At 45.7% G+C, this 14,273-nt stretch overlaps 3 non-coding genes across 3 annotated transcripts; 2 read left to right on the top strand and 1 right to left on the bottom strand.

Annotated features, from left to right (window-relative positions):
• The first annotated feature begins 7,049 nt into the window (after nt 1-7,049).
• On the top strand, nt 7,050-7,138 carry TRNAY-GUA (transfer RNA tyrosine (anticodon GUA)). Its single transcript is given in 2 exon segments — nt 7,050-7,086; nt 7,103-7,138. It is a non-coding gene; the product is annotated as a tRNA-Tyr (tRNA).
• A 1,781-nt stretch (nt 7,139-8,919) lies between these two features.
• TRNAA-AGC (transfer RNA alanine (anticodon AGC)) lies at nt 8,920-8,992 on the bottom strand. The gene has a single exon. It is a non-coding gene; the product is annotated as a tRNA-Ala (tRNA).
• A 3,189-nt stretch (nt 8,993-12,181) lies between these two features.
• On the top strand, nt 12,182-12,269 carry TRNAY-GUA (transfer RNA tyrosine (anticodon GUA)). The gene is given in 2 exon segments: nt 12,182-12,218; nt 12,234-12,269. It is a non-coding gene; the product is annotated as a tRNA-Tyr (tRNA).
• Nucleotides 12,270-14,273: the final 2,004 nt, after the last annotated feature.

The following is a 14,273-nucleotide window of genomic DNA, read 5'->3' on the forward strand; positions in this document are numbered from 1 at the left end:
CCCTTCTAGGAACATGTGTTCTCATTTGAAGTATATCAGCATTCAATGAGGACATAACAGACTCAAAGGAGGCTTCAGAAAGGGAAAACAGTAAAATAAAAGGAGGTCAGAAAAGGGATACCTCTCCCTAATACCTATAAGAATCCAAGTGGGAGACAAGAAATTACCTTCCCCGGATCTTGGCTAATGACTCAGGAGGTGTTAAAAAAAGGGGTGGGGGGTACCTGTTCCAGCTAACAAGCTTGGCCAGGGTCACGGGGCTGCCTTGTGAGGTGGGACCAGGAGTCGGGATAGGCCTGAGGGGAGCCATGTTGTAATAAGGCTTCTTGAGGGAGAAGTCCCCGCATTATTTGGGGGGGCACTGTATGAAAAGCGATGTAGCCAAGAGGACTGGGGACAATCAGATGATGAGTTCTCACATTCAGCTTTCAGTCACCTTTCACCGAACTTGTCTGCAACTCAAAGTCCTCTACGTTGTACCTTTTTTCCAGAGCAGTCAGCCAGACTCCCCACTTCTCCTCGTGTGGGTAGTTGCTGTGTTCAGCATCAACAGCTGAAGGTATCACACAGATTGTCTGATGTCAGGATAGACCGTGACTATGTTTCAGAGCAATAAACTTTTGGACAGCTGACCTCTTTGAGGTCATATAGTGACCTACCTCATACAGTGTCACAAGAGCTACTGTGACCATTTTTTTATTCACTAAAATTTCTTTATGAAGCACTAATAACAATGACCACTCATAAAGACCTCAGCCCACTGAAGGCACTACGCTCTATGCTCAAGAGCCAACTATAAACACATCAGCACAGAGGGTCCCCGACCTCAGTCGGTAAAGGGTATGTGACGCCTAGTACCCATCAGGTACTTGGACAGGTTAAATTCTTTTTCCAGATGGTTATCTAATGTCTGGCAAACTTTTATAGACTTTTCCTTTACTTTTCTTACATTCCGAACTCTCAGCTTTTCCCTTCTTCACTCTTATACTTCCAAGTACAGAATACTGCTGTAGGAAATCAGGGAGGAAGAAGTTACCAAAAAAACCCCAAAAACCTCAGGGGAAAAAAATGTTAAATTTTACTTTGAGAAACTCCTGGAAATACTTACATCTGTTGGTATTTTAAACATCTTATGACAGTCTTCATGTGAGATATCTGCCACCAACCTATACAGCATACCAGAGGCGGGATGACCTACCTTAAGGAGGGCCTGTGTTGGCAAGTAGGACTAGTTTAGTTTTGCCTTGGCCAGTCATCTTCACTGCCTGTGTCTCAGCACATACGTGCATAATCAACTGGAGTCTAGAGTTCAAAGAATTCTAGGACTTTTTCTAAAAAAAAAAAAAAAATCTTTACATTAATAGAACATACTTTTATTAAGTTATTCCATTAACTTAAATGCCACACATTGAGTCAAACCTTCAAAGCTACAACCATTAACTCCATGACCTACTCAAACTCATTCTTTGAGCTTTTAAATTTTGGCAGTTTCTGGGGACAGAGACTGTCTTATTTATTGCTGTGTGTTCCAAGCACTTAGCACACATAGCACCTGGATAGTCAGTGCCCGACACATGTTTGTGAGTATAAAGGTCACTGTTGTGTAGGAACCGCTGCTTTTCCTTAATGTTAGTCTCCAAACCATTAGCTGACTTTTCATTCAATTATGACTACTGAGCCCAATGTAAAAGAAAATACCAAGTAACTTTAATACCTTGCTCACATATACATGCACGATCCTGGAATCAATGAAAAATGTCCCTACTTTTGTCAAAAGTGTTTTTTATCAATCTCCTCTTCAAAATTCCTGTCTAGAGAATTTCACTCCAACTAGGAGGGTTCCCTTAATTAATCTTACTCAAATCTGATCACTTATGTAGTCTAAGTTCTATGTACCTGTATTTTTTGTGACATTGTTTGGGACCTGTTGTTTTAAGGAATAAACTGTTGCCTTTGTGCTTCATATGGTGTGTGCTTGAACGTTCCACTCTGAATTGCCCAAAGGTGGGGCCCAGATGAAAACCTGTCAAAGCCCCCCGTGAGGCTTCCCCTGCTTGAGCCAGTGGGGGTGGGACTGAGCAGTGCACCCCATACACTTTGCTTTACAAATGCTATTTCATTTCATATCCGCAATAATAACCCTAAGGATCTTTATTATCATCATCCCCATTTTGCATCGGACCCAAGGAAGTCACACGGTTAGTAAGAGACAGGATTCAGAAGTGGTCTAAGTGTTCTGAACATTAATAATGAAGTAGCAGAAAGAGAGATTGAGAAAATAATTCCATTTACAATTTCACCAAAAAGAATAACATACCTAGAAATAAACTTAGTCAAGGAAGTAAAAGACCTGTACCCTGAAAACTATTAAACACTGATGAAAGAAACTGAAGATGACACAAACAAATGGAAAGATATTCCATGCTCATCGACTGGAAGAATTAATATTGTTAAAATGTCCATACTACTCAAAGTAACCTACAGATTTAATGCAATCCCTCAAACATCAAACAGCGTTTTTCACAGAACTGGGACAAAATACACTGAAATTTGTATAGAACGACAAAAGACCCCAAATAGCCAACGCCATCTTGAGAAAGAACAAAGCTGGGAGGGTCGCAACCCCATGTGGTTCACATTTCAAGACATATCACATATTATAACATCCCTCCTTCAAGATACACTACAGAGCGGTAGTAATCAAAATAATATGGTACTGGCACAAAAACAGACACATAGATCAATGGAACAGAGCAGAGAGCCCAGAAATAAACCCACATATATATGGCCAATGAATCTATGATAAAAGAGGCAAGAATATACAATGGGAAAAAGTCTCCTCAGTAAATGGTGCTGGGAGAACTGGACAGCAACATGCAGAAGAATGAAACTGGATCATCTTATACCACACACAGAAATACACTTAAAATGGATTAAGGACCTAAATGTGAGATAGGAAACCATAAAACTCCTAGAAGAAAACACAGGTAGTAATTTCTCTGACATGGCACTGAGCAACATTTTTCTAGATACATCTCCTGAGGCAAGGGAAACAAAAGCAAAAATAAACAACTGGGAATACACCAAATCAAAAAGCATTTGCACCGTGAAGGAAACCATCAACAAAATGAAAAGGCGGCCTACTGAATGGGAGAAGATATTTACAAATGATAGATCTGATAAGGCGTTAGTATCCAAAATATATGAAGAACTTACACAACTCAACACCCAAAAAACAAATAATCTGATTAAAAATGGGCAGAGGACCCAAATCGACATTTTTCCAAAGAAGACATACAAATGGCCAACAGACACATGAAAAAATGCTCAACATTACTCATCAGGAAAATGCAAATCAAAAGCACAATGAGATACCACCTCATACCTGTCAGAATGGCTAGAATAAAAAAAGACAAGAAATAACAAGTGTTGGTGCGGATGTGGAGAAAAAGGGACCTTCATGCACTGTTGGTGGGAATGCAAACTGGTACAACCACTGGGGAAAACAGTATGGAGTTGCCTCAAAAAATTAAAAATAGAAATACCTTGTGACCCAGTAATTTCACTACTGGGTATTAACCAAAAGAAAATGAAAACACTAATCTGAAAAGATATATCCACCCCTACCATTATAGCAGCATTATTTACAATAGCCAATATATGGAAGTAACCCAGTCCATCAACAGATGAGTGGATAAAGATGTGATATATAGGTACACATACAATGGAATATTACTCAGTCATAAAAAAAGAATGAGGGCACCTGGGTGGCTCAGTCGGTTAGGCGGCTGCCTTTGGCTGAGGTCATGATCCCTGGGTCCTGGGATCAGAGTCCTGTGTAGGGCTCCCTGCTGGGAGTCTGCTTCTACCTCTGCCCCTCCTCCCTCTCAATCTCTCTCGCAACTAATAAATAAAATCTTAAAAAAAAAAAAAAAAGAATGAGACCTTGCCATTTGTGACACCGTGGATGGACGTGGAGGGTATAATTCTAAGTGAAATAAGTGAGAGAAAGACAAATACTACATGATTTCACTTATATTTGAAATCTAAAAACAAAACAAAGAAACAAAAAAGCAGACTTTTAAATACAGAGAACAAACCAGGGGTTGCCAGAGGGAGGTGGGAAGGGGAATGAGTGAAAGAGATAGAGGCAAGTAAGAGGTACAAACTTCGAGTTATAAAATTAAGTCAGGGAGATGCAAAGTACAGCATAGGGAATATAGTCAATAATATCGTGCTGATGTCGGGTGACAGACGTGACGACACTCGTCACTCCGAGCAATGAGTAATGTTGAATCATTATGTTGTGCCCCGGCAACTAGCATAACACTGCCCATTATACTTCAATAAAAAAAAAAAAGAACAAGCGGCCTCAAGGTCTCGAGAGCCTTTGTTCTTTCCACTGCCTCATACATACTACTAAATAACCTGGCGTGCTGCTGTGATTTCTTCCAGGGAAATTCGTTATTTACTTGTAAATTGTGTGAGCCAGGCCCTGCCTACAGGAAGTGCTACAACGCAGTGACCACGAGACACACGTCACCGAGAGGGGCCGCGCTCGCCCCGGGCCACCGGCACTCTGCACCTGCTGAGCCGGCTCCGCCCCGCACGCGGCGGCCAGCGCCGGGTTCCAACCTCGCGGGGCCTCGCGCCGGCAGGCCGCACGAAGCCTTTCCGGCAGGAACAACGGAAGGAGCGACCTGTGGCGCGGCGGCGCGGGCCCCACTTAAAACGAAGTGACACTTATCTGGCCGATAACGCGGGGGGGGTCTAGGCGCCGAGTCCGCGGAGCTCAGCTGCCCCGCCCACCGGCCGCACGTCGCGCCCCCGCCCGTCCGCCCCGCGTCCCCGCCCCGCCCCGCGTCCCCGCCCCGCCCCGCGTCCCCGCCCCGCCCCGCGTCCCCGCCCCGCCCCGCGTCCCCGCCCCGCCCCGCGGCCCCGCCCCGCCCCGCGGCCCCGCCCCGCCCCGCGGCCCCGCCCCGCCCCGCGGCCCCGCCCCGCCCCGCGGCCCCGCCCTCCGTTTCCTGGCCTTGGTCTCCTCCCGCCCCGCGTCCCCGCCCCGCCCCGCGGCCCCGCCCCGCCCCGCGGCCCCGCCCCGCCCCGCGGCCCCGCCCCGCCCCGCGGCCCCGCCCCGCCCCGCCCCGCGGCCCCGCCCTCCGTTTCCTGGCCGCGGGAGAGCAGGGCCCCGCTCCCGAGCCCACCCGGAGCGAGCGGGCAGCAGGGGGCGAGTGAAGCAGCGGAGACAAGTGCAAGAGGGGGCTAGCGCCTCCGGGTGGGAGCCCGACACGGCCGTCGGGGCGCGGCCACACGGAGACCCCCCTCCGGCCGAGGGGCGCCCCCGCGCGCTTTCGTTTCCTGGGGAGTCCGCGAGCCGTCCCACCCGGGTCTCCAGACTCCCGCGGCTCTCTGTCGAGTCCGGGAGTGCGGAGCGCCCAGTGCGCCCGCGGCGTCCGGCCCCGCCTGCTGGCTCAGAACACGCACGGCCCAGGCCCTCCGCTCGCTGCCTTACGCGAGCGGGGCGGAGAGGTGGCGAGTGGGCTCGAATTCCTCCCCCACCTGCGCCTGAGAATACTTAGGAAGGAGAAAGAGAAAGGGACACCACCACTTTTCCTGCTTCTTGCCGTTTTTACACTGAGTTCTATGTTATTTTGAAAATATATAGAAAAGAATTATATATAATTTAACATAAATATAATTATATATAAATTATATAATTTTGTCTGATATATATATTTGATATACATCTGCTATAGATATATATCAGAATTCACCTACAAGAATACAGTTTGTGCACACACTTCAGAATCCCTCAAATCTACTGCCTGTACCCTCCCCCTCCCCCTCAAAACTCCCTTAAGTTCTGTCTTTATCACCTCTGAATCTTCTCTCATGTGGAGCGGAATAAAATGAAGGACAACTTTTTTTTTTTTACATTTGTATAAGTGTCATACATTTAACTTTTTGAAAGGGGTACTTTGACAAAATGGAGAATATTAACTACATCTACAAAATAACTTATTTAGTCAATCGGGCTTGGGGAGGAGACTAAATTTTATATTTAATTCATGCAGACCGACTCCTCTTCAAATAGATGTTTCATAAAGCCTTGAGGAGGTTAATGGCCAAATTAAGTGATGAGCAATTTGCTTTTAGTTCTTATTCAGAAAAGAGAAATTTTTCTTTGTGCCCCAGAGGGTCTCAGTGTTCTACTTGCACAAGGGGGATCGTTTGCCCTCTGTGTATGGCTCCATTATAGGACAAGGTAATGATGTTTAATGGAACGTGAATAAAACATGTCGGATGCCACTTCGGATCGATTTCATTCACAAAGAGAGTAATAGACCTTTTGAGATTCAGACAGTCCTGTCTGAACTAGAAAACTAGACTAAAACCTCACATTTTGCAAAATTAACTAGTAGTTGAATGGCATTACATTCTACCTTGTGTTAAGATAGAGAACTTAAAAATATTGTTTTAGCTCCCTATAGATAGGTTTTTGCTGAGTTTGGAATTAGTGTGATGATTACTTTATGATTATGATCATTAGCTTATGATTATGGTTAGTTTATGATTAGTTATGATTAATTTATGATTAGTGTGATGATTAGTTTATCTACAAAGACTAATGTCTTTTAGTATGGTTTTGGCGAGTTTATCCCTATACTTCTTTCTTCCTCCTCCTCCTGTTAATTATCCTGTTAGAATTGCAGATTGAAGTACTTCAAATCCTATTTATAAGTTGAGTCAAAATTGGGTAAATTCGTTCCTCATAATAAAAGATGTTCTTGCTAAGTTCTTATCCGTTCCTACGTTTCCTTATTTTATTTTCCTTTTTGCAAACCAATGGACGCTCCCGTTTTCTTCTCCGTCCAGGGCAGTGGACCTCTGAGTGTCAGTTCCGAGGGGGTGCTGGATTATTAAAAAAAAAAAGTGGACGCGGCTAGGACAGACCCACGAACAACACGGCCGAATCAAGCAACTTAGCACCCACACACGCCCAACCGCGCGCAGAGATGGCATCCTCTGCGAGAAGCCGAAAGAGTGTGGTTCCTTCGGTAGCTCAGTCGGTAGAGCGGAGGACTGTAGTGGAGCATACTCAGGCATCCTTAGGTCGCTGGTTCGAATCCGGCTCGAAGGAGTTCACGTTTTGCGTCGTTCTCTTTTTATCCCCACCCTGAAAAGGCGTATCTCATCTACATGTATCCTCGATGTGCATCTGCTAAGACTCTTCCCGATGTACAACGAATCCAAATTTTTAAAATTATTAATTTCTTTAACTAATACACGCGATCAGACTTCCACCCCGTACTTTACATGCAGTACAGCTGGGGGCCGCCGAGAAATACGGAGCTCTGACGAGGCATAGCAGAGGCGTCCCCACTGGGCGAGGGGCCTGCAGACGTGTCTCTGCTCCCCCACCCGGGATCCTGAATCCCGGGAGGAAGGACGCTCCCTGCGTAGGAAGGACCCGACCTGCGGGGAATTGGTGGGACAGGCGCGCCCCCTGGTGGGCTTAGAGTCCCGAGTCTCTGGAAAGGTGTTTTTCCGGGGTGAAGAATGCTGAACCGTCTCAGGGCGGGATGAAATTTAGGGGCACTACTCCCCCTTCCCGGTTTAATTCTGTAACAGTGGCTTTCAATCCTGGCTGAGAAAAATTGGTGGATATAGAATCATCTGGGCAGATGTTACAAAGCGCCTTTGCTTGGGCCAGTTTGGAGATGGGGACCTAGGCATTGGTAGTTTGAAAAGCTTCCAGGTGACATTTGCTGTGCTGCAAGGTTTGAGAACCACTGATAAAAGAGAAACAAACATTTTAGAATTAAAAATAATAGACAAGGGGGGTAGAGGTGGGTAGGATTTTTCTACCCATTTTGGGAATCAGCTCAAAAGATAGAGATTTCTCTTAACAATAGAAAGCATTTGCTAATTTGGGGCCAATCTCATTAGGATATACGAATCCCACTTCTACCCTGTCTCAAAAATGTGATAACAAGCACCTCTGGAAGAGTCGTCAACTACAAAAATGTTAGATCAAAGTAAAAAGAGTTGTGTGAGAATTTTGTCCCTGTCAGCTTTTTGGTATTTTCCTTCCTATGCTTCGGCACTGTTATTCTTTAATGATTCTCAGACTTTGGTGTATGTCAGAACACAGAAGCCCAGGCTTCTGGAATTGGGGTAGTGGTTTGAAAACTACTCCCTAAAACGTATTGGAAACTACCCCTATTAAGGGCTGAAAGTTGGTCTAAACTGGGAGCTCCTGATTAGCTTCTTGCTTTTTGAAAGCAAGTTGGGGCAAAAGAGTAAAGAAGAAATAATGGTCCAATTTTATTTTCAAAGATAACATCTGGGCTTTGGATGCAAAATTTATTAGATAGTCCTGGGCTGAGCTTCTCCCCAAGGCATCACAGAGGTTCTCCACCCTCCCGTAATTGGCCCATATTCTGCCATAGTCCAGTTTCAGTGTCAGCCTTATCACCACCGTCTCGGAAGACTCAGCCAGACGACCCCAGAAGAGGAAGAGTGCATGTATTAAAAAACAAATCTCAAACATACCTACACATTATATGACTCTTCATCTCATTAAGAAATGGGAATCATTCGTTCCAGTTTTAAGAACTTGGGGTTGCCCTTAATAGGCTGGGCATGTGAGAAATAAATTCCGAGAGTATACATGTAATATTAATACATAAATAACTGGAGTGTAGATTTGTAAATCCACCTGGCAGGGACCGATATTCAAATGTGCAAAACGTTTGAGAAACGTTGAGAAACAGCCCTGCCTATCCTAGCACTGTCTGAAGAACAACAGAGAGTGTGGCTTTTGAAGGGAAGGCCCCGCTCTGAGCTGGTCATGTTTTACGCTTAGCTCGGTATTTAGTGCAGGAGTAAAGGCCAAGGGTAAGTAAGGGAACATAAAACTGGAGAATGCGGGCATCGATCCCGCTACCTCTCGCATGCTAAGCGAGCGCTCTACCATTTGAGCTAATTCCCCGCCCTGCCGCGCGGCCGCGCCTCTCTTACTCACTTGTCTGGCGCTAATGCGGGACGCGTTGCCACCTGTTTGCAGTCGGCGTTGACCACGTGAACGAGGTGCGGGGCCTTAGATCGGTGGGGATGGCGTCCCTCAGCGCCACCTACCACCTGTCCTACAGTTCTGGATCCTGTCGGTACAAAACCCCAGAGGGCCGGCGGAGTCCGGGCCGGGGAGGCCTCAGAAACACTCGTCTTAGAAACTGGGCAAGAGTTCAACCCCGGAACCCTATCCGAGGAAACAGGCCACCAGGAGACTGCAGGTGCATCCCGGGCAGGGAGGCTCGGCTTTGGCCTTCGCAATAGTTCCTGACAATCCCTGCACCCCTAAATTTTCCACCAGTTGACTCTGCTGGCTCCAGAAACAGATTCTCCAGAGTCCATGCAGATTACCCCTTAAGATCCGCCGTCTGGCTTTTTTTTTTTTTTTTTAAATTACCGCCTGTGGACACATGGCCACGAGGGGAGCGCGTCCCAGTTAATCTCTCCTTCCATTCTGGCTTCTGTAGTCCCGAGTTTGTTCCAAGGGTGTACTCGTTATTTTTTACTTTCCTAAGGTAAACATTACTAGGATGCTAAGATAATTATGACTGCAGGCTTACATCCAGAGTCTTTGCAAAAATACAAAGGTAGTAGTGGTGTCTTTTTCTTCTGGACCTATTGGGTACTAGGTACCGGGTACTGTGCTAGGTGCTGGTTAGGAGCCAGAAGGCCATCATGTGCAGGAAAGCCATATGAAGGCCTTCAACCAACACCTTCAACTGTTTCCTTGTCTAATATCCCATCCTTGGAGACTTCCTCTCTTTGGTTTCGTGTTATTTTTTACTCTCAATGACACTGAAGCAAGTGATCAAAATTCAAAGGCAGGAGAAACAAATCGTTTAAGAAAGTGACTCTGTATGCAGAGCAGGCCTTTCCAAGGTCCTTAAAATACCCTTAACATTTGCTCTTCTTGTTTGCTTTTTCATTGCAATCAGGGCTAATAAAAACAGATGAGTACCTTTGAGGGAAGAAACCTTCCACCTACTTGCCTCCCCACAACTTAGACAAGAGAGTTTACAACTCAGGTATTCCAAGTGGGTGTAGAAACCACCATTCATTTCAAAACTTGGCTCCAGGCCAGCCTTACCCTGATTCTCTCTGGCATCTCGGTGCTTCCCCTACTCTGCCCAGGACAGAATTTGCCTAGGTGCAGAAGTCAGCTTGGCCCCCACTCATTTTTTTCTCCCTATTTATTTTCCATGATTCTCCTAGGAGTGTAGGTGTGGAATTTTAGTGACAGAATGGAGCCCAATTCCACAGCTCAGATCCACAGATTGGGCATTGGCATGATTGACTGAACTGGGAGTGACTGGTTTGTTTGGGGGCTTTCAAACATGAGCTGGGAGTGCTGGTTTCCAGTAATGCTGGATTGGGGATTACATTTTCCAACACTCAGTTTCCACAGAGACTAAATGAAAATCAAGACTACTATTTTAAAAATCACATGGAAGTTTTACCAGTTGTTAAAATATTGGCTCAACTCTCAGCTCTCTGCTCTGGACTGAATTGTGTCTTCGCCCCCCACCCCACCCCCAGTTCTTATGTTTCAGCTCTAACCCCCAATGTATTTGTAATAGGGATGTAATTAAGGTTAATAAGGTCGTAAGGGTGGTAATCCTGATATCTAGGATTAGTGTCTTGATGAGTGGAGACACCAGAGAGCTCACTCTGTGTGTGAAGACAGCCAGGACGCGACCAACTGCAAGCCAAGAAGAGAGCTCTCACCAGGAACCGAATGGCCATCACCTTGGTCATGGACTTCCAGCCTCCAGCACTGTGAGAAAAATTAATTTCTGGTGTTTAAGCCACCCAGTCTGTGGTACTTTGTCACAGCAACCTGAGCAGACTAAGACAACAATCCTTTTTAAATCTGCCGTGTGATAAAGGAGATAGTACTCTATAAACCACATGACTGATGTCCTGCTTGCGCCCATGTTAGGCTTTGCCAGAAAGTAAGTAGGAGAAGAATGCAAGGCTGGAGGAGGAGGAAGGTGGGCTTACTCACTCCGGTTTCCCTTCTGGGGACTTCCTGTTCCTCTAAATGTTGCCCCAGTAATGAATCCAGCACCAGCCTGAAATTTCACCACTTGTTGGCAACTTTGCTATTTTCCACTTGGTATTCAAGGCATGGAAAGGGATTTAATTACTGAGTTCAAGAACAACTATGTGATTTCAACATTTCTAATGGGAAGCATTGGTGATTGCCATTTGAAGACAAATTTGGAATGTTTTCAATAATATAGTTTTGTAGAAACTTTTTTTTAATAAGCACAGATATTTTATAGAGAAATTCACTTAATTTTTTACTTAAATTTATTGGAGGAAAGTTTGCTCCTGATAGTGTAGCATGTTAACCATCTGTGTCTATTTTTTGTAGTAGGTGCAAGGAAACTATCAATCTCTGTTGAAACTCAATGTTGGATGATTTGCTTTGGAAAAGGAATATTTATATTTCCATTTAAGAATTTTAAGGATTTGTATTTCATTTTAATTGCTCTACTATAATTATGCAACATAATATGAAGCAGCCAAATCAATTATACAACTAAAAAAAATTTACACACACACATGCACACACAGAACACTTCACATCTTTCATCATTAGAGTTATGAATATACACGATTTCCCATTTGACTTCCAGAATGGAGTACTGTAGTTTACCAAAATGCAGGGGGCATTGCTCTGTTCACAACTCAGAGATCTTCTTCAACCTAGCTGTCTGTATTTAGGGCAACTACAACATTTATTGAGCAAACTTTGACGTTTTTGAAAGAAGAAGGAGGAAGTAAGGAGGGAAGGAAATTGGGCGTAATCCAGGGCATTACTTTCAGCTGTATTATTCCTAGGGTAAGAGGACATGGGATACCCTTTGGGATTTTGTCTTGAGATAGACATAAGTAATACCCTAACGTCTTAGATGTACAACGCAATGAATTTTATGTTTTTATAAACCCACGGACCAGCTATCCAGATCACTATATAAAATACATTCGGTGTCCAAGAAGACAGCTTAAAATTGCACTTTTAAAAGTGAATATGAACATCACCAGCGCAAACCATCTGGACAGACGTTATTTTAGGAATCCTGTAAGAGCTTCCCCTAGGAGTCCTTCGATAGCTCAGTTGGTAGAGCGGAGGACTGTAGATGTGACAGTTGGGTATCCTTAGGTCGCTGGTTCGAATCCGGCTCGAAGGACGAGACTTTTGGAAATCCCAGGCTCCTCCAGCAAAGCCACTGTAAAATTTAGATCCTTGCGGAACGTCGGGGCACAACCCCTGCCCGCGTGTCTCCCGAGGACAGGTTGCACTTTCCGCTACGACAAGAACGCGCTGATCTCTCTTATTTACGGAGCGGGCGGCCACGGCGGCTGCTGTGGGGAAGACCTTCCCCGCTGACTTCGCTCCCCTTTTCCCGCGTGAAGCGCAGGGGTCCACACCTCCCCCGCTCCCGCGCTGCACCCCGCGCCCCAGGCCGGCCCCCGCGCCGCGCAGCCGGGAGGAGGGCGCACGCGCGCGGCTCCAGGCGCGCCCCGCCCCCAGGTCTCCAGACCCCGCCCCTGGGGCGTCGGGTCGGCGCGGTCGCGCGGATCCCCGGTCACCCTGGTAATTCCTGAAGAGGCCTTTTATTGGAGAAATTTCAGACCTACCCCAAAGTGGGAAGTAGCATCATGAACTTCACCGGACCCGTCGCCCAGATACAGCCACCCTGTTGGCACCATCTGTACCCCAGATCCATACCCCGCCCGCACCCTGAGCTTTCTGCACAAATCCGAGATGTGGACAGGCCCAGCTCAGCCCCTTTGCCCCCTCTGCCCACGCCAGGAGTGGAGGAAAATTCACATAAGGCCGTCTCCTTTCGGGTTGACGGCGCGCGCGGGTTTTCCAGGGAAAAGGAGCCCGAGCGTGCACGCGCCCTCTGCCATCAGAACTGAACGGGAAACGCGACAGCGACCGGGTCTCCTCTAGCTTTTGGCCACGGAAGAAACATGGCACACACATGGGACACAGTCGTGTCGCTTCTCACGGAGTAGCATGCTCAGTCTGTTTACGCAGAGTTTGATGTAAAACTCAACATTTGAAAATGATCTTGAGTGGTAATTTTCAGGAGCAGCAAGGAATAAGGAGGGTTTGGATTTGAAGACTCATGCCATAATTTTCAGTCTGCCTTTGGGGAAGCCTGTTCCCAAACACCAAATGGCTGGGAGAAGCTACCAAGCAAAAAGGAAAGCAGCCTGAATTCTGAGAGAGGAGGACAAGGGCAGTCACGGCAAATGACAGAGCCTCTGTCCAGGCGCTTACATTAAGTCCTTTTTGCTGGAGCCCCCGCAGTTTCCAGTCTTGAAAAACTGCCACGGTATGTTCAAATCCCAATCCAAGACTTGTATTCACTCCAATAAATTGGTTCTACTTTTAGCCCAACACACTTAGGAATTCCACAAAGAGCCTCAGCCTTTTATTAGCAATTATCTCAGAACATTTTCCTAGAACCCATTTCTTGGAGTGACTGAAAAAAATTACATCTCTTAAAGTAGTATAAAATGACATTAGGCTGACGGGTAGGCTCTTGGCAAAACTTCACCGAGCTTTTTCTTCCCTCACTGATATAACATGGACGTTTGTAAAAAAAAAAAAAAAAAAAATCTGAGTACTCTTACCATATATCTTGGCACAGAAGTTCACACATTTTTTGTTGGGTATTTTCCTGGGAGGTGAATAAGCCTTCTTAGTGGATATAGACTTTCAAATTTCCTGCATGTATCTACCTGAATAGGTTAAGTTACAGTGTAGTAATAAGCATTCCCCCCTCCTGCTGATCATGGTGGCTTATAACCAGAAACTCTTATTTCTGTGTCATATAAATCATGGTTTGGCTGGTGGTCCATTCTGAGACCCTGACCTGTAGATCCTCTACAACTCAGATCATAAATTATTTTGTCAGGGTAAGGGTACAGAGGGGTGTGGTGGATTGCTCATTAGCTCTCAGACTTCCAGAAGGGACATCTCATTTCCCAAACATGGCATTTAGAACAACTGCAACTGTTGGATATAATATTGAAAACATCAGCTTGAAAGTATTGGAAGTTTTAAAATATGGTAAAAACAAATTTGTGTAATGGTATAATATGTTAAAATAATACATACTATGGGCAAAAGAAAAGTAATCGAGTTAACTGGGAATCTGATAAGGAGGCTGTGTGTA

This window comes from Eumetopias jubatus, unplaced genomic scaffold (genome assembly GCF_037043125.1).
Source record: "Eumetopias jubatus isolate StellerSeaLion01/CBP00866 unplaced genomic scaffold, mEumJub1_p1.0 scaffold_6, whole genome shotgun sequence".
Taxonomy (NCBI): Eukaryota; Metazoa; Chordata; class Mammalia; order Carnivora; family Otariidae; genus Eumetopias; species Eumetopias jubatus.